At 45.2% G+C, this 24,401-nt stretch overlaps 1 protein-coding gene and 2 pseudogenes across 3 annotated transcripts in view; all 3 read left to right on the top strand.

The window, feature by feature from the left end:
- LOC306656057 (olfactory receptor 1D2-like) overlaps positions 1–24,401 on the top strand; it is a 382,885-nt gene that overhangs the window by 201,554 nt on the left and 156,930 nt on the right.
- On the top strand, positions 1,019–13,648 carry LOC306657912 (olfactory receptor 1L4-like; annotated as a pseudogene). The gene is made up of 2 exons: positions 1,019–1,953; positions 13,541–13,648. The product of its transcript is annotated as an olfactory receptor 1L4-like (transcript).
- Positions 14,747–16,092, top strand: LOC306656061 (activating signal cointegrator 1 complex subunit 1-like; annotated as a pseudogene). The gene has a single exon. The product of its transcript is annotated as an activating signal cointegrator 1 complex subunit 1-like (transcript).

The raw sequence follows: 24,401 nt of genomic DNA, 5'->3' as shown, positions 1-24,401 counted from the left end.
AAGGCCTGATTCAATTTCCACACCTTTTTTGAATTCTTTCCAAACTCCTCCAAGAAGAATAATTTATTTCCACATTGTTCATAAAATTAGAAACCTATGAAGACCCTCTTCATGTTGCTACAGATCAAACTGTTTGAGGATTGAAGCTAAGGTTATTTCATCTCCCTGTCTCCCCCAGTATCCTATACAGGGGTCAACAAATCATGTCCCACAGGGAAAATCCAGTCATCCACCTGTTTTGTAAGTAAAATTTTATTGCAACATGGACATGGTCACTCATTTACTTCTTGTGGCCACTGCTTTTGCACTATGAAGGCAGAGTGGTGTGGCTGCAAGAGAAATGGTATGACCCTCAAACCTAAAATATTTACTATAGGATCCTTTACAGAGAAGGTTTAATGAGTTTTGAATTAGCGCACAATGAGTGGTAAAAATGAATAGCAAATGCAGTGAGGTGTTTTGTGAAGAGATTTAGACTGGTAGTTAGAAGGCCTGGGTCCTAACTCATTGACTATATGATGATGATGAGGAGGATGATGATGATAATGATAGACTAATGATGAGTAGACAGATAAAACTTATAAGACTTATTATGTGTCAGGCACTGTGCTAACAATTTAAACTTTATTACTCACTTTATCCTCAAAACCAAGTCCAAGGATAGAAACTAGTATTTTCCTCATTAAAAAAGAAGAAACTGGATTCAGAGAGGACATACTACCTCAAAATTAGGTGTGACTTACAACAAGACTAGAGACTTAACCATTACCTTAGAACATCCCTGTGAAAAGCAGTTTCTTCATAAGATTAGAACCATTCAATGAGCAATCTGGTTTTCAACCTGTTTTAGGAAACAGAAATCTGTATTATCAAAATTTTTGTAAATATTGTATATGTGGGATGTGTTTCAAAATTTACGCATGGAACCTCAACATGCAGGAAGTCCACCTGGAATTCCTCAGAACTTAGACCTGCTGCCTTCTTCACTCCTCAGCATTCCTGATTGACTGGGTCCTCAATGGCTCTGGTCAACCTCACGTGGGGCCCAGTGTTCCTCCTCCTTGGCCTGATGAATGACACCGTCACTCACACGATGTTGTTCCTGCTCTTTCTCAGCATCTATCTGCTCAATGCCCTGGGCAACCTGGCATGTGGTACTGGTGAGGTCTGATGGGGCTCTGAACTCCCCTATGTATTACTTCTTGGGTCACCTGAACCTTGTGGATGCCTGCTTTACCATGGTCACTGTCCCTGACTGCTGGCCAGCCTGCCCCACCCTGGCCAGACCACAGCCTTCTAAGCACGCTTTGTCAGGTGTACTTCTTCATGGCTCTGGGCATCACAGAGAGCTACCTCCTGGCTGCCATGTTCTAAGACCACATGGTCTCAGTCTGCTGACCACTGCACTACACTGAGATCATGACACCCTGGCACAGTGCGGCTGTGTTGTGTGAGTCCTGGGCTGTGACCCACCTGCACTCGCTGCTCCACAAGCTGTTCATCTCTGCACTCTCCTACACGTGCTTCAGTCCTGTGCACCACTTTTTTGTGATGTGGTGGTGATGTTGAGCTTGGCAATGTTGGTGGGACATATCCTCTGCAGACTCCTATCATCTCCGAAGTCCTGGAGGTGGTGCTGACCCCGCTGCTTCTTGTGTCCCTCTCCTATGGGCACATCCTTTTTGTGATGCTTAGAGTGCAGTCCAAAGGAGGCCACGACACACCTTCCCCACCTGCGGGGCCCACATGGTGGTGGTGTCACTTTTCTTCGGCTCTGTCCTCCCAGTATATTTCTGGCCATCATCTGCTTACTGAGCGCAATACGACCGCCTGGCTAGCGTGGCATGTGCGGTGGTCACACTGACCTTGAACCCCTTCATCTACAGCCTTCTCAACAAAGAGGTCAAAGGCACTCTAACACAGGGGCTCAGATGGAGAGCTGCACCCCAAGAGGTAAGGACAGGTCTGTGTTCACTAGCATTTTAGTAATAATTACAATTACACAAACATTTCTTTTAACTTTCTCATTTTTTTCAGTTTTGACTCTATGACATCTTATTTTTTGTTAGATAAAAAATTAGACAAAGCAAAAAGGATGTGTTGATTATTGTGGTGGGTACATAGCTGAAAGTTAGATCCAGTCAGTGTTGTCTGGGTGCTTGAATTAGAACCTACTTTAAAAAATTGGGGGGAACAAATGAAGGTAAGGCAAGGAAGTTTTGCCTGTTTCTGGAAAAGGGCAAGAACAGTGTGACTCCTAGCAAAGGGGGGGTGGAGAAGGAGGAGCCTGGAGAAGCAGGGGAGGTCTGAGGAGGAGTTTTTCCACATTTTTTACTGGTGCATTAGAGCTGTGCATAATGATGGGATTTGCTGTTACATAGTCATACATGCACACAATGGAACAGCGTGATCTGGCCACTATCACTCCCCAGCACTTCTCCCCTCCCTCCTCACCTCCCAGACCTAGTCCCTTTCCTTTATTGATCTCACTTTGATGTTCATGAGGTTCCCACCCCATCCTAATTTCTCTTGATTTTTTTCTAACTTCCCAGAAATGAGAGAAAACATATGGCCCTTGACCTTCTGAGTTTGTCTTATTTCTCTTAACATGATGGTCTCTAGTTACATTCATTTTCCTGCGCATAATAATTTAATTTTTCTTTATCGCTGGATAAAACTCCATTGTGTGTATATACCCCATTTTCTTTACCCTTTTATCTGTTGATGGTCATCTAGGCTGGTTCCATAGTTTGGCTACAGTGAATTTTCTCTGTGAAGGGTTTTAAGGAGGTTTTGTTGCATGTGCTGTAATGACCTCTACAGCCCTGCAGACTCCTCCCCAGGAAAATTCAGTAAAGATCTAGTTATTTTTAGAGTGGTTTAAAAATTTTTAAATTTTACCCCATATATAGTATGCCAACCATTTTCATTGTGAAAATTGAAAAGTAAAATTCAAAAGTTACCCACCCAAATCAACCTCTACTTCCATCCCAGTTGTCCCTTCAATCTCTCTCCCTCTTTCTTATTTTGAAACATAAATAACGTCATCCACTATATACTATTGTGCAATTTCCCTTTTTCATGCCTAAATTAAGGGGTCTAGGAGATCCTGTTGCTACAAATAGAATGCATTTCATTTTAATTTTAGGTACAGACTCCTAGATCCTATAGATCTTCTAAGGCTTATTTAATCATTCTTTATTATTAAGTATTTTAGTAAATATTTTAAAATGTTTTCCTAATTTTTCAGTATTGTAAGGATGTAATGGCTGTTCTTGCAAAAGCATAAATAAAAGTCAACAGTTAGTGAGGAACTGATTGTGACAAACACAGTCCTAAGTGTTTTGTGCATATATTTCTGTCCAAGAGGAAGACACACTTTTTTCCCCATAGTACAAGAGTGAAAACAGACTGAGAGAAACCAAGTAACTATCCCAAATTTGTAAGTCTGAGTTATTCATCTCCTACAATGATTTCTAGTCTATTTGATCTTTTACATCACATTGAGAAACTTTTAATAATATATAAATTCTTGAAGTGTAATTATGGCCACCTATTTTTTTTCTTTTAATTTCATTTTATTCATTTTAATTGTTCCTGTTTATTTTTTTTCTCTTTAAAAGTTTTGAGCAGCATGCATTAACATTACATATTCATGGGGTTTAGTGTGATGTTTCAATGCATGCATACAGTATGCACCGAGTCCACTCGCTTCCCACTCTTAATTATTAAACTCCCTCATTTGCTCTTCACTTGGTTCCTTTTCTATTTTTAGTGTTCTTTATTCATGCCTTTTCTCTGCTTTGTCTTGTTTTACCTGGTAGGTTCATCTTTCCAAACAGAATATTTAGCTTAACTGATGCTAATTCTATTGTGTTTTGGTTTTCAGCACCATTGATTCTTTGGATTTTCACACTTATCCCTTCCTCTTATTTTCTTCAGTTGTGGTACTTTTTCTAGATTCTTGAGGTTTATGTATCATCTTGATTTTAGGAAAGGGGTGTCTCTACTGATGCCCACTGTTTTTGGAACCTGACATCTGTTAGCATCAACAATCCAGGGCTATTCTTTTGGGGATGGAGCTGAAAGCCATCTTGGATCTCACTGGTCCTGCTGATTCTACTGGACTAGTAGTTTTATTTTCTATATAACTACTTGTCTTGGAATGCCTCTAAGGTGTAGATACCATAAATCCTGAACCAACGTGATGTCATCCACCCTGATTCTCAGGAGAAAGTATTTCCTTCCCCTTCATTCCAAACAGGGAAGCTTTCTTCTCATCTCTTGCTGCTAGGTAGGCAGTGTTAGGAGAACATTCTCATTGAAGTTACAGTCTTGGAAATTCAGATTCCATGGATGCTTCCAATCTTATATATCTTATTAGTTCATGTTCTCTGCCCTGTAAAACTCAGGCTGCCAGGGTCTTCCAAGTGGCAGGCATGCCCAAGGCTGCAGTGTTGGCTTCTGAGCCCACCCATCCCTCAACCAGTTCCCTCCTTCCTGGATCCTGGAGATGTCCTGTCCTTGTGGTCAGCCCAGAGATGCAGTTGCATATGGTTAATTGCTAGAAGCACAGGGATTTTCAGGATTGCAACTTTCACAGTTTTGCTAGAATCTGATACACTTGCTGGAGCTTCTGAAGCAGAGTCTCCATGACTGTCTTGGTGGACAGGTTGCTTTGAATGTTTGTAGCAACTTCATCATTGACAAAGTCAAGTCTCACTTTGTGAAAACTGTGTCAGCTTGCTGGGTGCTTGTAATCCAGGAGGTTGAATTGGATGGATGCAAGTTCTAGGCCAACCTCAGCACTTAGAGAGACTGTCTCAAAATATAATCAAAAGGGCAGGAAGTGTAGCTCAGTGGTAGAGTTCCCTGGGCTCAATCCCCAGTACCAAAAATAAATAAATATTTGAAAGATAAATCATATGCCAATAAGACACATGACTGTGGAAGAACAATCATGTGATAGAACCACTGTCTTTCCCATTTTATTAATAAGCAAGTGGAGGCCTAGAGAAATGAGGACTATTGCCCAAGGATACAGAGCTAAGAAGTGGTGCCATGGGGCTCAGAGCCCTCCTCTCTGCCCTCATCCCAAACTCCTGGTGGGGGGATGGTCACTGCCATACTATTAGGATATGTGTCAGTGTGCTGAGCACCAGCCCTGCAGAGTGTCCACAAGTGAACAGTGGTTAGGATGCATTCTGGAACTCACTGGCTTCCTTGTGGCCACTGGCTTGCAACCCCCTTTGGCCCAGGAGTCTGAGGAGTCCTCCACCTTTCAGACCTGAGTTGGTCAAGGTCGAGTCACGTGGTTGGGCTTAAGGGGGGCAGGTCCTGTGCACTCACAGGAGAAAACCTGCAGCATGCCTTGGCAAAGCTGCACAGGCCTCAGCAAGAAACTACTAATGAACAGAGCCTGGGATGAAGCTCAAGTTAGAATGGCAGTGCCATTCAGTTCTGTCACCATATGTGGACACTGCAGAGTGGCTGACAGGAGAGGTATGCAGGCCTCTGAGAGCTTAGCAAATGGGAAGTCACTAACAGGACTACTGCTTGCCCAAAGGTGGACACCATTATGGGCCACCAACCTCGGAGAGGGCCAAGCTTACCCCACATGCAGGTTTCAGCCAATATAATGGTAAGATGCAGTATCTTTCTGGCAGAATAAGGGTGACTGTGGCACATGTCTTTATGACACCCTCTCTGAGGAGTCCTTTCCAAGGATGCTGCCAATTTTCAAACCTGATGCAGCTGCCAAGCAAGGCAGACAGGGTCTCTGAGCTGGGTTCCCCAACCACAGCCCTATTGCCTCCTCCCAGCAAGGCTTCCTTTAATGACTAAAATTAAGTTTTATCCACTTTCCATAAGAAACCATATATGGAGCTGGATTCTGCAGATGCTCCTCTCAGGACACAGGGAAATCTCTTAAGGCTTCCCACACTTCCCTTTGCCTTGTCTCCACCCACCATTGCTCCCCTGTCTCTGCTGAGACTCTCAGGCTCCCTCTCCTGGCCCCAGCTTATGGCCACAGGCCCTTCTGGGTATCCTGCACTTGAGCTGGGGAGCCTACAGTCACTGCTCTGAGGGCCAGAAGACACTGGCTGGGTACTGTGTAGACCCCAGGGATATGGCCCAAGCAGGGGGATTACTTGTGAAAGCTACCCACTTCTTAACTACCAAGGACCTCTTCACAGTTTCCAAAGATATCCTAGGTATTGTAGAAAGCTCATGGAGATGGCTATGATTCACAGACCACTGGCTGGCACTTTCATTGGGCCAACTCCATAAATAGCTGTAAACACTAACTTCCTCCTGCTTCAATTGTCAGAACCTGTGCCACATAATACCACCTCTTCTGGTGTGTCAGCTGACAGCATGGTCACCGTAGTGTTCATCAGTATGCCTCTTGGAGGTTACTTCTTTGTCCACCAGCAAGGGGGGTTCCCTAAAGTGCAGGGCTGTTGATAAATGCCCTGATGCATCCACTTTAGAGATATGCTTCTGAAAGATGTACATATTTGGAGGGAAAAGTTTTGCCTTGAATCTCAAAAGAGGTGTAGGACTTGGAATTTTGGGCAATGCTGGAACTATTTAGACTGTGGGAATTCTTGGAAATGGACTGAATATCTTTCGTATTGTGATTTTAGCATGAGCTTTTGAAGACGAGGGCAGAATGTTGTGGTTTAGATATGAGATGTCCCCTAAAAGCATTAGTATAAGACAATGCAAGCATTTTCAGAGATTAAGTGATCAGATGGTGAGAGTTGTGATCCAATCAGTGAATCAGTCCACTTATATGGATTAACTGGGCAGTAACTGGAGGCAGGTAGGATTCCCTGGATGATGTAGGTCCCTGGGGGAATGGATTTGAGGTTCATACTTTTTCTCTTTTGAAAGGAGCCCCCTCTCTTCTGATTGCTATGTTAGAGCTGCTTTCCTCTGCCTCACCCTTCTGCCATGATGTTCTGCCTCACTGTGGGCCCAGAGCAATGAAGTCAACTGGTTAGAGAACTAACCTCTGCAAACATGAATCAAAATAAACTTTTATTCCTATAAGGTGTCCCTGTCAGATCTTCTAGTGACATTGATGAAAATCTAAGTAAAACATAAGGTATTATCATTATTTTGCAAATGAAATAATGGTAGTGTTTGTGCATTTTGGGGGTTGGTAGCAGGGATTGAATGCAGGGATTGAATGCAGGGGCACTTGACCACTGAGTCACATCCCTAGCCCTATTTTGTATTTTATTTAGAGACAGGGTCTCACTGATTTGCTTAGTGCCTTGCTTTTTTTTTTTTTTTTCTTCTTGCTGAGACTGGCTTTGAACTTGGGATTCTCCTGCCTCAGCCTTCCAAGGAGCTGTCATTACAGGCATGCACCACTGCCCCTGGAGTGTTTGTTCACTTTAAAAAGTTATTATCCTTTAGGATACAAATGGATAATGGATAAGTCTAATTGAAACAAGATTGGCCATGTACTGATAATTGTTTAATCTGAGTAATGATTATGTGGGAGTTCAGTGTATTACTTGCCCTACATTTGCATATTTAAAATTTTGTCATGATAATTTAAAATTTTATGACAACTTTTGCTTTTATTTGTGCATTTTTTAAAGATTGATCTTTTCTAACCCAAATAATTTGCAACTTATTCCTTTTCCATTTTCTTTTTAAAATAGGTAATATCAGTAGGAAATTCAAGACTATAGCTCCCACAATGCTTTTTTGGGGATGCGGGATGGAACCCACGGGCTTGCAAAACCTTGGCAAGCCTCTCCCAGTGACTGCTACTCAGAATATTTTTTAATTTGAAACAGGGTCTCACAAAGTGGCCTAGACTGGCCTCAAATTTGTGATTCTCATTCTTCAGCCTTCTGAGTAGCTTGTTTCAGAGGTGTATGCTACCATGCTTGGCACACAATGCTTCCCAACTTTTGAATGCATATACTATCTCTTAGGACAATTACGCATAAGCAGCAACATTGTACCACCTATAAATTATGATGACCTTATAGATACACACCTGGGGAGACATCCTGTACAAAGACAGAATCCCTGGGGAGGTCAGATATGAATGAGCATAAGACATCTTTGTGTGCCCCAAGCAGAGAGGGAAGATGGCTCAGACTAATTTATAGTAAGTAGGGATTTTGCTCATCCCAGTGGATTGGGTGATCTATAAATACTCAGCACACTAGCAGCTGGTAGCAAGAAGGCACAGCCTAAGTGAACCATAGCTCTTTGAAACATAGCTTCCAATCTCAGTTCAACCAATGACTAGATGTGATCTTGTTATATGTCAGTTTACACATACATTTCACCAATATAATGGGGCAATGTTGAGTTTTGAGTAGGGCATGTGGAGTGTGAGGAAAGTGTTTCCTGGGTAGGTCTTGCTGTTATGTCCTTACATATCTTCAAGGAAACCTAGAACCATGTCTGACCTTTGGCCAACCCCTGGGAAAGTGGCCCTCAGAATGGTCTTATGTTAATGGTTGATAAATATGTTTTGTATACCTGGGGCGATGAACCATGTCATTTCAGCCTGTCAGGAGTGCTTTGCATATACATCACCATACTTGATATGCATTTGATTTCCTGACTGGGATCCTAAGTTTCAGCCACTGTGACTGTCATATAGCATGACATTTATATGTGACTGACTCTCAGTAAAAGCCTCGTACACCAAAATTTGAACAATTTTTTCTGTGCAGAGACATTTTGCACATGTCCAAATGGTTTACTGTTAAAGAGAAAGCAAGTCCTGTATGGCCCTAGATAGAGAAATGGTAAAAAACCTGTGCTCAGCTTCTCTGGATTCCCCCTGATACATATCTTTTCATGATGCTCTTGGTTTATATACTTCCATTCTAATAAAACATATTCATAAGTACAAAAAAAATATATCTTTGAGATGATACAGGAAACACCTAATGAGATGCAGGATAATGACTTGAACCTTGCCACAGTGATGTGACTACAGCTCACCTAGTCACCCTGGAAGATTCGGGGGAAGTCAGAAATTGCCAAGAGCAAAATCAACTGTGAGCTAGATCTGGCATTAAGGCAAACAGCAGGGTGTCAATTGTGTCATCCACAGAAGCAATAATTGCAACTTGAATGGTGAGGTCAGAAGTTTTATAAATGAACTAGATCTAAAAGGTGGTCAGAATACAGTTCATGAAGAGAAAAGAAAATTTAATAGGAAGATAGAAGAGAGTTTACAATGTTTACAATGTGAACAGAGAGATTGCAAAAGGGATGTAGAAGGTTATGATTATAAGAAATGAGGAGGAAAAACAAGGTAAAGGGATAAAGAACAAGAGAATTTCCTGTTAGTGGGAGAAGAAAGGAGAGAAAGAAAAAAAAAAACAAAATAAAACAAAATGCTTAACCCTCAAAAGACAAGGCAAGAAAAAATAATGACATTTAAAAATGCTAAAAGTGAAATAAGAAAGAAATATGAGTATGTATATATGTCCACAAACCAAGCAGCACAGCAATAGCACACACACGCACACACACACACACACACACACACACACACACACACAGGAAAAAACATTTTTAGTGAACAATGAAGAAACGGTCTCCACTGAGGTGGTCAAAATAATAATTAACAAGAATGGATGGTTTCACCCCAAGCACCTGGCAGCTGCCAATCTCTGCTGGGAGTCTGGGTCTTAGGAGTCTCTGAGGAATTCTGCTAACAGGGTTCGGGGTTTGAGGGTGTGGTGGTGGTGATGGTGGGAAATACTCCACATACTCTGCTGCCCTGAAACACAGCCTTCCTGGGATGAGTCCCTGTGTGCACTAACAACCACCTCTTCAAATTTCCAACCCACTTGTGCTGGTCACATTAGCCATCAGACACAAAGGGAAAGCAAAATGAGCTCCCTTCTGTATCCATTATTTGAAACCCTCTAGGTACAACCTCCTATGTGCCTGTTTCACTAACGTTCTGCTAGGTAAACCCTGGGTCACACATTGGGCACTTGCCAGAACAGTGTTTGCTATGGTCTCCCAGCTCCACAGCAACAAGCTGAAGTGTGGCCTCCTTGAGATGGCTTCCGCCTCAGCTGTCCATGACCAGTTGAAAAACAGTGCACTTTTCCAACACCAGATGGCTGAGCAGGTTCTGGATTAGCTAAATTTGGATGCCTTTCTGAGCCCCCGAATTTTCTATGCCAAATTTGTCCATTGCGTTTCTGTCTCTGTTCTCCCTCTCCACTGGGTGAACCAGCATGGCTGATGCAACTGACTTGGTTCCAATATACTCTTTCTTCTTTGTTCAGTGAACCATAATTTCTGAGTCTCTAAGACACTCCAACTGTCCAATGTTGAATTTTAGTGAAATCCCTCTTTCATCCACCTTTCTGAGGAATGGTACACCCACTGCTTGAGCCCTGAGCCACAGAGCAACTGGAAATGTGGTCTTCCTCTTTCTCCTATTATCTCCCAGTCTCCACACTGGGTATTTGCATGGAGACTGTCTTCCCTAGGTGAAAAATTGCTTTCTATTTAGTTCCTGAATTAATAGGTAGGCAGCTCATTCTGTGAGCACTTTGCAGGCACTGACTGATCATCCCAGGCCCTTGAGAGACAGGCAGGTCATTTATCTCCTTTTCTCAGAAAGGAGACTAGGGAACTTCCCAGGTTGCAGTAGGAAGATCCAGCTCAACTAGGGACCCCACACTGTAGAGAAAATTCTACATCTCTGTCCTCAACAAGATCTGAATGGTGCTTCTACACAAGGAGGGAATAAAAGAAAGCTAATGTAGATGATGAATTCATTGTAAGGGTGCTGAGAGAATGGGCAGGGTATATGAGCGGGTGGTTGAGAAGACAGTCATTCAGTAGAGTTCTTGCTGAACACATGTGCTAGCAGGTGTGTCTGTGAGGTACCCAGATTATCAGAATTCATGCGGGGAAGACAAAGATGAAACAAAATATTCAGAAGAGCAGCTGACTCATCAAAATGGTTGGCCAATGCATCTCTGAGAAGGTGACCTTGAGCTGAGAGAGCTGGAAAGTAGGGCCCACCCTCTTTAACTTCCAGCAGGCATTCTGAGTCTTTGCTTGCTTCAGAAAGCCATGAAGTTTAGCTCTAATGTGGAGACATCCTGGTTCCCTAAGTGGAGAGCAATGGACTTGAGTGAACATCCCCAGACCCTGAGAGCCACACTGGGGACAGCAGACAAAAGGATCTCTCAGGATTTTGGAACCTACAGTAGCAAACCTCCTAGGAAGTCCCACAGGATAATTGTGTCAGCAGCCTCTGCCTACATGCTCCAGCTAGCACCTGCCTTTCTGATGCTGGCTCAGGGCACAGGCTTCCAGTGCACAACACCTGAGATGAAAGTCAGTGATTGTATTCAGTCCAGGCAGAGTGACTCTGAGATGGTCAAACTGATTTGTCATGGGTATTAAGGCCCTGTCCAACTGCACAGACCTGAGCAACAGTGTTCCCAGTACCCTCCTTAGAGAGCTCAGCAGACCAGGCAGGTATGGGAAACCAGAAAGAGGGTGTTTTAGAAAATTGGACCTGGTACCAGGTTCTTCTACAGAAAGCCCTCTAGCAAGGCTCTTTGAGTGGGCCAGTGTCTTCCACATATGTGTGGGATTCCCAAAACCCTGATGGACTTTGTTTCAATCAACACTATAAGCAGAGGCCTGGGAGTGGCTGCCATTCTCTGGAAAGGTTTCTGTGCATGTGCCCCAGAAGATGACCTTGTCAGAGATGATGTCCTGGGCTCTTTTTCCATTGTTGAAAGACTTAGGCACCCACACCCAGCTCCTGACACTATTCTGGATGCCCCGCCTCCACTGGAATTCAGTATCCCTGTGCCGAGACCACATAGAGGAGCCTGCAGTCCAAGCTTCAGCTCCAAACTTTACTGTCCAACAGTGAGCTCATGTCCATTCTACAGGTATCATGCCTCACAACAACAAAGACACAAGCACAGCAATGGACCAGGCTCCAGGCTCCCTCAACCCTCCTACTCATCTGAAAAATGCCAGCTCATTCTGCTGCCCTTACTTACCTACTCACCTAATCTCATGACTGACTTCAGTGACAGCCTTCCTTGTCCCAATATCCTGAGGGTCTAAGGTTATTATCTGGTACAGGAGTTTGGTGCCTGGTGGGACAGATGAGCCAGAGGTGGGCCCAGGGTCAGAGGCAGGCCTTTCCTATTCTCCAGTGAGTTGATCTCTCACAGGTCACTTAGGCCCACCTGCATCTGCATCCCATGTAGAGAAGGGAGGTTATGAAACTAATTTGGTAACTTTGCAACTAGACTGAGATTAGGTGCCATTTTATAGGAATCACATAGGAAATACTCAGAATGGAATGAGGGCACTCTATGAATGCCAAGTCTTGGCATAAGTTCCATGCTCTGACAATATGTCAGCAAAGCATGGGGGGAAAGTCCAGCTGCTAGAGGTTGCCCATCAGAACCATGAAAACCATAGCTGTGAACCTCAGTATTCTTCTAGCCTCCACCAAGGCCAGACCATCGGCTAGCATGGTGCAACCTTCTAGAAGGGCAGTTTAGCAGGAATATCCAATATTTTAAATGTGCAACATTTATTTTTCGGAATTCTACTTTTAGGAATGTATTCAACAGAAATAATCTAATTTGAGCACAAAGACCTGCATAGGAGATGAACAAGCTGGGATTACAGAAAATCAGAAGTATCTGAAAGGTTGCCATCAAAGGGACTGCTTACAGTGGGGCTCCTGAAATGTAAAGAAATTTGCTATATCTATAGTTGTCAACATGAGAATCTAAAAATCACTTTAGCTTCTAAACCCAAAGCTACCCCCTGAGCTCCAATGACTAAAGATGCATGGGTGGAAGAACATGTGTGATGCACATGGAAGGAATGGTTTGGAGTTGGTCCCCAGCTCTGTCTGGTCCTTCATGAGTAAGAGTCTCAGCCACCACCTTTAGCAGAGGAGAGGACCTTAGCATGGATTTTCACCTCTTAGACATATTTCTCCCTGTTTTTAAAAAAAATGTGTGATGCTTTCCAGCATTTCTTTTGCAACAAACAGAGGCCAGGTGTTGTGTAGAGTCCACCATGCTCTCTTAGGGTAGATGCAGTCACTCCTGTAGTGAACTCTAGTATCATGTGCCAGCAGTCCTGGATTATAGTGAGTGGACCAGACCTCTCAACCAGTCAGTCTCAAGAAAGTATTAAAGGGCACTGAAATCAAGTGTGATGGCACCCGCCTATAATCTTAGCAAGTTACTGAGACTCTGTTTCAAAATAAAGGCTGGAGTGTGACTCAGTGGTAGAACACTCCTAGATCCAGTCTCCAGTACCACACTCAAACAAAAGGTTTTGAAGTTGATGCTCCTCTTGTAATTGCTTTCGACAATTACACCTCTGTGAGGGGTGGGGGGAGTGAGAAGGGGACACAGGGTTTAGGACAGCCCCCAGGCCCCACCTCACAATCTGTTGTAGCACATCATTAAGTTTTTGTGTAAACACAGGATGAGTGAGATGATTTTTATCACTGTTTGTCCAGTGGATGGTAACCAAGTCTCTAGGCACTGTGGACCTGATTGGGGCTGCTGCAGGCTACCTGGAACTGGGAAAAGTGCCAGGGCCACCAGACCTCCAGGGCAATGCCTGACTTTGGCTCCAGCTGCCTGTATCCAGCAAACATGGCCCTGAGGCTTCTCGGTTAGACTGGACAAGGTAGAACCTTCTCAGCAGGCAGTGTGCTTTTGAGAAGGTCACATCCCCTGACCTTGCAGCCAGACCATCTGGTCTAAAGCAGGATCAGTGCCAGATTCTCCTTGTCCAGCTCCTGTATTTACCCCAAAACTAAACTCCCTGAAGAACGGTGTGCAGAAATCCTGCGACAGTGTCAGTTTCAGTCCCCTAGAGAGATATAAGCTGATCTAAGGTGAGATCATGACTCCACTGCTTGTCCTCACAAGCCCTGAACCCTCCCTATGTGCCAACCTACTTCCAATAAATGAGCCCATACCACTCTCCTTTGCTTGCTGACTCCTGCACAGAGCTAGGTGCTGGGGCACAGGCTGCAGGGACTCTGCAGCATGGAAAGAGGCTCAACAAGGGCCACTCCAGACTCAGAGCCAAGGATGTTGCCACTATGGGCTGTGTCAGAGACTAGGGACAGCTTCTGCCTCCCTGCAGGAGCTAGACAATTGGGGGGACTGTGTCCCTTGCTGGGTGCAATGGGAAGCCATCCTGGAGGAATCTGCTGTCAACTGGCTGAGGAGCCCTGGTTCTTTGGAGGTGAGTTCAGAAGACTCCCTGCACAGAGGTGAACCCACACCTCCCCACCATCAAACTGGGCCCTGGAGGCTGAAGTCAGGGACCTGAACTTCCAGTAACTGGTATTTACAGGACAGCTATGCTAGGGGATGCTTTCTGTTTCCACTGCCCATGCACACACACTTAACTCATGTGACAGTGAGTGTTGGACACCTGATATGTCCCACTGATTTGCCCTTAAGACCAGAAAACCCACCAGCTCTTGGTTAGAAGAGGGGTGAATATTGGCAGAAGACTAAGCTTGGCACTAATATTTTATTTTCCATGGTGTTGCAAGTTGGAAAGACCCTTTAACCCATGAAGTTTTTAATTCTGTGAACATAATAAAAACTCAAATGCCATTCGAATTTGAGTTGGCCCCTTTTCCATGGGAAGTATTTGCATGTGAATAAGTTTAGTAGTAAGAAAGGAAAGGGAGTTTTTCCATGCTTGCTGTGGCAGTCTCCTGTCTCCTCCATTTTTCTAGTCCATGCAGGATTTCAATAAAATATTATTTGGAGAAGGTGTCATGGAAGTTCTGTGCCCACAGCATATAACAATTGATGGAAAAAATTACAGAAAGAACACTATCCAAGAGAAGACTTACCAACATGAGGAAGACAATGGGGATGTCTATCAAGACTCAATGAAGTATGCTGATGAGCCCTGTGATGCCTATGAGGTGGAGAAGACCCTGCAAGGATTCCCATCTACTGTGAGTGCTCCCAACCTGCTCTACAAGAATATAGTTGGAAAGAGAGGAGACAATAGGAAGAAAGTAGAAATGGAGACCAAAACTTCTATTAGCATTTCTAAACCTGGACAAGATGGGGAAATTGTGATCACTGGTCAGCATCGGAATGGTGTAATTCTAGCCCAAACTCAGATTGATGTTCTCTTGGACACTTTTAGAAGAAAACAACCCTTCACTCACTTTATTGCCTTTTTCCTCAATGAAACTAAAGTTCAAGAAGAATTTATGAATTTCCAGGAAGAAGTGCTGGAAAAGTCCTCCATGAATCAGGTTGATAGCTCCATTTTCCAGAATTCCAAAAAAACCTCACCTAACTATTGGGATGTTGGTGCTTTTGAGTGAGCAAGAGATCCAGCAGGCATGTGAGATGGTACAATGCTGTAAAGAGGAGTTTAGTACTGACATTTCTGAGGGCAAACCCTTGGAAGTAGAGTTGGCAGGAATAGAGTACATGAATGATGATCCTGGTATAGTGGATGTTCTTTATGCTAAAGTTCATATGAAAGAGGACTAGAACAGGCTGCAGGAATTGGTTGATAGAGTGCTGGAATGCTTTCAGGCATCTGGAATAATAGTGAAAGAGTGGAATAGTGTGAAACTGCATGCTACAGTCATGAATACACTATTCAGGAAAGACCCCAAAGCTGAAGGCAGGTTACAATCTCTTCACAGCAGATGGCAAATATATCTTCAAGGAAAAAGATTCATTTTATGGCTGAAACATTTTAAAGTTGTTTGAGAACTTCTACTTTGGTTCCCTAAAGCTCAGTTCCATTCACATCTCTCAGAGGGTTACAGTAGATGGCTTTGGAAATTGCCTCCTGTGGACAAATTGACTTCTCCTGAGGTGGACCATGGAAAGCTGTGGAAACTGAACATCTCATGAGGGCAAAAGCAAGAAAACAGCAATATCAGCACACTGCACAGTATGCGTGAAGAATGTCTGCCCAAGGCAGAGCAACAGAGGGAGGAGTGCTACCAGCATGGCTTTGCCAGCTGTCCCTTCAGTCCTCCCAGGTGCTCTGCTGGGGAGCTCCAGTCCTCCTGAAGAAAGAATTAAGAACAGGTAGTTAGTGTAGAAATAGGGGATCAGGTCAAATTGAGGAAATGAAGGCCATAAAGCCATCTGCCTCTGGAAGTTGGAGACTGCCCCTGGAAGAATGGAATATCAAGGATCTCTGGAGGCCATTGATTACCAAATTTACCTGCCTTTATCAAGGACTGCAAGGAAGGCGCTGCTAATTGGTGCCCCCTGGGCCCTTATCTGCCTGAATCACCCTGGCTCTCCCCCTGCCCATGGTTTCTCACTTAATGAAAAACCAGGCCTAGTCATGTAGGCAGGATGGAGAAATAAGGGGGGAGAAAACTGGAGAACAAAAGAGACTTTAACCTATAAAAGATGTAGGGTGAGCACACTTCTTGGGACTTTAGAACATCAGCCATGACCCCCTTCTTCCTGCCGGGAGAAGTCTGTATTATTACCTTTAAATAAAACCTGCTTAATATGCTTGTCTTGGCGTGCTTCTCTAGTGTTCAATTTTCAACATTAGAAGGAGCAGAACTCATCACCATTAAACGGCGGTATCAGATTTGGAGGTCACCCTGAGATTTACGCCAAGGTATGTAAGCTTCTCTCTCCATGCACCCCACATCTGTTTGAGGTGCATCTTTCTGTCTCTTTATTTTTGGAGGGCAAAATGGGCACCCGTTGGCTACTTAAATGCAGTTAGTGCAGCCACCATTCTTAAGACTCCGGTGAAAGGTTTTCCGGCCCAGGCAAGTTTCCAATCACCTGCTCTGTGGGTATGTTAGACTGTGCTGAAGCTGTTTCCTACTTTTCTGTCCAGACCCGGAGCACAATTGCCGCCAGTACGCAGTGTCCCTAGTCCTGATCTGCCCAGGATGTGTGGAGGTGGGGGAAGGGTTGGAACAACTACAGGGTTCTTGGCCCGGGCTACTCTCGGGTGGACCCCAAAGGTTCCTTCTCTGGACTCCCCCTCCTGACAGCCCTGAGGGGTATCCAGAGTGATCGGTAGATGAGTGGCACTGAGGGAAAGTGTCAATTACCTTTGCCTCCGTATGGGCCATACAGTGCACAACACTCCTGCACCTCCGGGATGCTCCCCGTTCCTTGCTGGTCAGACATTAGGAATTCAAGCTGTAGGATTAAGGCCTGGGATGATTAGTATGAAAATGCCCAGGTTCCCTTTGTTCACATAGTTAGCCTTCACTAGTCTAGACACTAGAGTCTCCCCATTACTGTTCCTGTGCTTAAATGTGCTCACAGTGTTCTCTTTAAGCTGCAAGAGGGACACATTTAAAAACCCCTCCTGTGAGACCCTCCAAGCAAAGGGCGTTCGATATATGCTAACAACTAATAGATGTCCCCTCACCCTCCAGATATTCCTTTAGTCTACAGGGCAAGAAGATAGGCAAAAGGCACACTTTTTACTTATGTCATCATTTTTCATAATTAGGAGTTTATAGTGGCAGGAGGAAAGCAGTAATGCCCTTAAGTCTGAATCCTCCCAGGGTCTCTAGCACAGGGCAAACTAGGACCCTAGCACTTTTCTGAAGAAGGCCAGAAATAACTTTGGCAAAGCCAGGTAGTGAGAGATCGGTTTTTCTGGACCATAAGGAAGCTCAAAGTTAGGGAGAAATCCCTAATACTTCTAACTCAAAAGGGAGCTTCTCTCTCAACAGTATTGCGAGGTTCACCACTAGCCTGCATACTGCTAAATTGCAAATGAAAAGTGCCTTTCATATGTTACCATGCTTGACATCAATAATCTCTACCATGAGAGGTGAAAGACTTCAGGAATCGCCTACTAAGGGAGGAACGCTCCTAACTTAAGACAGACAAAAATAAATTTAAGGAGGCTTTTGGAGGATCCTAATAAATATTGAGACGTTTCAAAACTTATGCCAGGTATGAGTTCACCTGGAAAATTATGCTATTAACCATCTAGAGAACAGGCAGTTCACAGAAACCATCCTAACTGGGATTCGAATAATGAGTAGGATGCCTAAAAAAACAATGGTATTGGGAGAGTAGGTTGTATATCCCCCATGATGCTCCTGAATGCTACCAATAGAGGCTCACATCAATTCAGCCCCAAATCCTACCATGATTCACCAAGAAGTCACAAGCAAGCCACTGCAAAGCCAAACTATCAGAGAAGCTCCAGGGACAAGAGTGGCTGTCTTTTGTGTTCACCTCTTGGTTTTCCAGGTGACATTATTATGCAGCCTTCAGGAAAGTCCGGCTATGTTCATGGAGAGACTTAGGAAAGCAATAAGAAAACGCACCACTCTGAATCCTGAATCCATAAAGGGCCACCTACTTTTAAAGTATAAATTTATCATTTAGTCAGCCCCAAATATTTAGAGGAAATTACAAAAATTGGCACGTGGCCCTGATCAATCCTCAGATGATCTTCTCCAGCTTGCATCTTCCATTTTTTAATAGACACTGAAAAGAAAGAAAAGGGGGAACATATAGGCAAGAAAAAGGACTTATTAAAGATCATTCAAACTGATAGAAACTTTTAATGCCTTGCAACTCACCCATTTTAGGAGTTAAAAAGCAAACTGCCTAGTCCAAAAACCTTAGAATAATGAAGCAGTAATTTCCCCCACCCTGTAGTTCTTAATCCATTCACTTTTATCTTGAATCCCAACTGCTGCTTGGTTTACTAAGTTAGATTTAAAAGATGACTTTTCCTGTCTATGCTAGACTCTGAATGGCAATTTCTGTTTGCCTTTGAGGAACCAGATACTGTATCTCAACTAACCTAGACAGTGTTGCTGAAAGAATGGACATTTTTTTAAGCTGTCTGTTTTATCTCAACTCCCTAAGGTCTCCTCCCATTGATGGGAACAAAGCCCTTAAAGCTGTTCCAGGATATAAGATTACCAGAAACTGTTGACCAGAATCTATGCCCTGTTGTAAAACATTGTGAAACATGTTGTATGTTATCAGAAAACCCAGACCCCCTTTGGAATTTCCTGGCGGCTTTGTTACCCTTTTCCCCTTCCATGTGTGACCCCTCCCGGTGTGTGGTTTCTGCCTGTATAAACTTGTAAAATTTTCTGCTAGGGACTCAACTCCTTGACTCCTGCATGAGTCACGAATTGGGTCCCAGCGCGCTGGAATAAAAGCCTCTTGCGGTTTGCATCAAGTAATGCCTCCTGCGGTTGATTGGGGTTGCCGTCGATCCATGGGACAGAGTTAGGGTCTCCTCTTTGGGGATCTTACATTTGGGGGCTCGTCCGGGATCTGATGCCCCCCCATCTGCAGAGTTGACCTTGGAGGTAAGAAGGGGTACCCCGAGGTTGTCTGTCTTTGTCTTGTGTTTTGTTAGTTGGTCTGGTCCTGTGAGTGTGCTTTCAGTTTCGCAGCTGTTCAGTGACTTGTGAGAGTGGCTGAACAGTGGTCAGTAGATGTTCCTGGAGGGCCACAGGTTGCAGCCCTGGGGGACGCCCCAAGGATGGAGGAGAGCCAGGGACACCTGGTAGTCTCCTACGGTAAGGGCGCTGATTGGGTTCAATTGTTGGGTCAGAGATTGTCAAGATCGCACCCGTCTGAGTCTGTTGCATGTTTGTGGTGGACAAGGTGGGGTAAGTGGGTCCTCGTGTCTGTAGCATTTTTGTTGTTTGTGTTTCCAACGCCGTATGAACTGACGATGGGACAGACTGTGACAACCCCTGTTAGTCTGACATTAGATCATTGGGCTGAAGTTAAGGGAAGAGGTCATGACCTATCAGTTGAGATGAAGAAAGGCCCATGGCGGACCTTCTGCTTCTCAGAATGGCCTGCTTTTAATGTAAGATGGCCAGCAGAAGGGACCTTTAATCTATCTATCATTCTTGCTGTTAAAGTGATTGTTTTTCAGAAGGAACCTGGAGCCCATCCAAATCAGCAACCCTACATCGTGGTCTGGCAGGATCTGGTGCAAAATCCACCCCCTGGATTCGACCTTGGGTTGCAAAACCCAAGCCCCGGCCAGCTGCAGAAATCCTAGCCTCCTAATCTCCCAGTTCTGGGGGAAAATCCAGTCACTCAGACCCCCCCAAGAAGATTTATCCTGAAACCCAGGCTGACCACCTTCTCCTTGACTCACCTACCACATACCCTCCCGCCTCGGTCCCTGTAGGGAGTCAGGAAGAGCCAGGAGAACCACTGGCCCCTGCAGTTGCCCCCTCTGATTCCCCTAATGAGTTTCTGCCGGGGCCCACGCAGGGCACCATGGGGCCTGCATGGGGTACCAGGAGCTGACACAGAATAACTCCTGACACAACCGTTGCCCTTCCCCTAAGGGCTTATGGTCCCCCACCGGTGGCAATGGATGGTGGACCGGCTCCTCTTCAGCCCCTCCAGTACTGGCCTTTCTCCTCCGCAGACTTGTATAACTGGAAAACTAATCATCCTCTCTTTTCAGAGGACCCCCAGTGCTTAACCGGGCTGGTGGAGTCTTTAATGTTCTCTCATCAGCCCACATGGGATGATTGCCAGCAGCTACTGCAGACCCTTTTCACTACTGAGGAGAGGGAGAGGATTTTATTGGAGGCAAGGAAGAATGTACCAGGAGCAGATGGACGACCCACCCAGCTCCCCAACATCATTGAGACTGCCTTCCCCCTCTCCAAGCCTGACTGGGATTTCAACACGGCAGAAGGTAGGAAGAGACTGACAGTCTATCGCCAGACTCTAGTGGCCGGCCTCCGCGGGGCAGTGAGATGCCACACTAATTTGGCTAAGGTAAGAGAGGTTATCCAGGGGGCCACGGAACCCCCGTCAGTATTTCTCAAGTGCTTAATGGAAGCTTTCTGGCGCTACACCCCATTTGACCCTACCTCTGAGGGACAAAGGGTTTCCATGACCATGGCTTTTATAGGGCAGTCAGCAATAGATATTAAGAGAAAGTTGCAGAGAATAGAAGGGTTACAAGATTATACCCTACAGGATTTAGTTAAGGAGGCAGAGAAAGTGTATCATAAGAGGGAAACTGAGGAAGAGAAGGAGCAAAGGAAAGAAAAGGAGAGAGAGGAAAGAGAAAACAGAAGGGATCATAAGCAGGAGAAGAACCTAACACGGATTTTGGCCACAGTAGTAGGTGAGAAAGGCCAGGAACAAACACAAGGCAGGGCTAAAAAAAAGGGTCAGGTAACCTGGGCAACCACACTCCATTAGACAAGGATCAGTGTGCCTACTGCAAGGAGAGAGATCACTGGGCTAGAGAGTGTCCTAAGAAGACTGGGCCCTCCAAGAAAGTATTAGCCCTAGAAGAAGAAGAAGATTAGTGGGGATGGGGCTCGGAACCCCTCCCTGAGCCTAGGGTAACACTAGAGGTGGAGGGGAAGCCAGTTGAGTTCTTAGTAGATACTGGGGCTCAACACTCGGTCCTACTCGAGCCATCTGGGCCCATCTCCCACAAGAAATCATGGGTCATAGGAGCTACAGGGCACCAGCAGTACTCATGGACTACCCAAAGAATGGTAGACTTAGGAACAGGATGGGTAATCCACTCATTTCTAGTCATCCCCGAGTGCCCTGTGCCTCTACGTGGGAGAGATCTCCTAACCAAAATGGGAGCTCAGATTACCTTCACCCCTGATAGCCCAGAGGTGACCCAAAGCAAGTGAAAAACTACTGCCATGACTATGTGCCTGGATGATGAACATAGACTTTTTGAGAGACAGGGAGCAAAAATATGTCACATAAATAAATGGTTGAACAGGTATCCAGGGGCATGGGCCAAAATGGCTGGAACAGGACTAGCCACAGAAAGACCACCCATAGTTTTAGAGCTTAAGGCCACATCTACTCCTGTGGCTGTACGTCAATACCCTATGACTAAAGAGGCCTGGGAAGGAATTAGGCCCCATATCCAGCGCCTCCTTCAGCAAGGTATCCTAGTGAAGTGTCAGTCACCATGGAACACTCCCCTGTTACCTGTTAAAAAGCCTGGCACAGGAGACTATCACCCGGTACAGCACTTAAGAGAAGTAAATAAGCGAGTACAGGACATCCATTCCACTGTACCTAACCCTTACAACTTGCTGAGCTCTCTTCCCCCGGATCATATTTGGTATACTGTCTTGGACTTAAAGGATGCTTTCCTCTGCCTGCGACTACACCCTTCCAGCCAAAACATCTTTGCATTCGAGTGGAGGGACTCTGACTCTGGGACAACAGGACAATTGACTTGGACCCAATTACCCCAGGGGTTCAAGAATTCCCCGACCCTCTTTGATGAAGCTCTCCACCAAGATTTAACCCACTTCCATGCCAGCCATGCCCAGGTAACACTTCCGCAATATGTAGATGACTTACTACTGGCCGGGGCCACAGAGGAGGAATGCCAACGGGGCACGGGACTACTGCTAGAAGAACTTGCCCACTTAGGATATCAGGCCTCCACCAAGAAGGCCCAGATCTGCCAAATGGAGGTGCGAGAATTTTTAGGGACTGTGGACTTTTGCCACCTGTGGATCCTCGGGTTCACTACCCTGGCAGTTCCCCTCTATCCTCTGACTAGAGAGGGTGCCTCATTTGAGTGGGGTAATGACCAGCATCAGGCCTTTGATGACATAAAGAAGGCATTACTGTCTGCCCGAGCCCTGGCATTGCCGGACATAGCAAAGCCCTTCGTCCTATTTGTGGATGAGAGGAAGGGAGTAGCCCAAGGGGTACTGACCCAGCCTGTAGGGCCATGGAAGAGGCCGGTAGTCTACCTCTCCAAGAAGCTAGACCCTGTTGCTAGTGGCTGGCCTGCCTGTCTGAGGTCCGTGGAAGCAGTGGCAGTATTTGTGAAAGATACTGACAAATTAACTATGGGACAAAAGCTAACGGTCATTGCCCCTCACTCCTTGGAGAGCATCATCAGACAGCCCCCTGACCAGTGGCTGTCCAATGCCCATATGACACATTACCAGAGTCTCCTACTGAATGGAGACAGGATCCAGTTCGGGCACCTGCCATCCTCAACCCAGCTACCCTACTACCTGACACGTCCACCCAGGAAAGTGTGCTGCATACCTGTCAAGAGATACTAGCAGAAGAAACGGGGACCCGAAGGGACCTCCAAGACCATTCCTTACCAGACGCTCAGCTGACCTGGTTCACTGATGGAAGCAGCTACATAATAGAAGGTAAAAGGGTAGCCTGGGCAGTGGTAGTGGATGATGAACAAATTATCTGGGCAAGCAGCCTACCCGAGGGGACATAGGCTCAGAAGGCCGAGTTACTAGCTCTGACTCAGGCTCTGCAGTTGGCAGAAGGAAAAAAAATTAACATCTACACTGAGAGCAGGTATGCCTTTGATACTGGCCATGTCCACGGGGCCACCTACCAGCAGCGGGGGCTGCTGACCTCGGCAGGGAAGGAAGTCAAAAATAAAGAAGAAATTCTAAGCCTGTTAGAGGCCGTTCACCCTCCTAAGAAAGTAGCAATTATTCACTGCCCCGGACACCAAAAAGGGGGGTCAAAAGTTGCCAGAGGGAACCAAAGGGCTGACAGGGAAGCCAAGCGAGTGGCTCCTATCCTTGTCGGGGGGGAAAAACCGAGGTCTCACCCTAAGGAAGTGGTATACCGCTCAATTAGGAACTTTGAATATTCAGAACTAGACCTTGAGGAAATGGACAGATTAGGATTTTGCCTGGAGACTCCAGAGGGGATCCGGGAAACCTCAGAAGGAAAAAGAATTCTCCCTGAAAAACAGGCGATCATTTTTCTCAGACACCTTCACAAGTTAACTCATCTGGGCCCAAAACATTTGAAAACTCTTGTCCAGTCTTCACTGTATTACATCATGAAGCTCAGGGAGCTTGCAGATACAACTGTAAAAGAATGCAAGTCTTGCCAGGTGGTGAATGCCCAGCCCAGCAAGCTACCTCACAGCAAACGGCTCCAAGGAGACTGTCCTGGGAGTTACTGGGAAGTGGACTTTACTGAGGTAAAACCAGCCAGGTATGGATAAAGATACTTATTAGTATTCATAGATACATTTTCAGGATGGGTTGAAGCCTTTCCTACCAAGAAGGAGACTGCTCAGGTGGTGGCCAAAACAATACTAGAAGACATCTTCCCAAGGTTCAGAGAGCCCAAGGTAATCAGGTCAAACAACGGCCCTGCGTTTGTAGCCCAGGTAGGTCAGGGACTGGCCAAAATCCTGGGGCTTAATTGGAAATTACATTGTGCTTATAGGCCCCAAAGCTCAGGACAGGTAGAAAGAATGAATAGAACTTTAAAAGAGGTCATGACTAAATTATCCTTAGAGACTGCTTTGTTTCGGGTGCACAATAACCCTGGCTCCCTCAAGCTAACTCCTTTTGAAATCCTTTATGG

The sequence above is a fragment of the Sciurus vulgaris genome, assembly GCF_902686455.1.
Source record: "Sciurus vulgaris genome assembly, chromosome: 3".
Taxonomy (NCBI): domain Eukaryota; kingdom Metazoa; phylum Chordata; class Mammalia; order Rodentia; family Sciuridae; genus Sciurus; species Sciurus vulgaris.
Note: the sequence above shows the minus strand (reverse complement) of the source record. Positions and strands in the feature narration are given on the sequence as shown.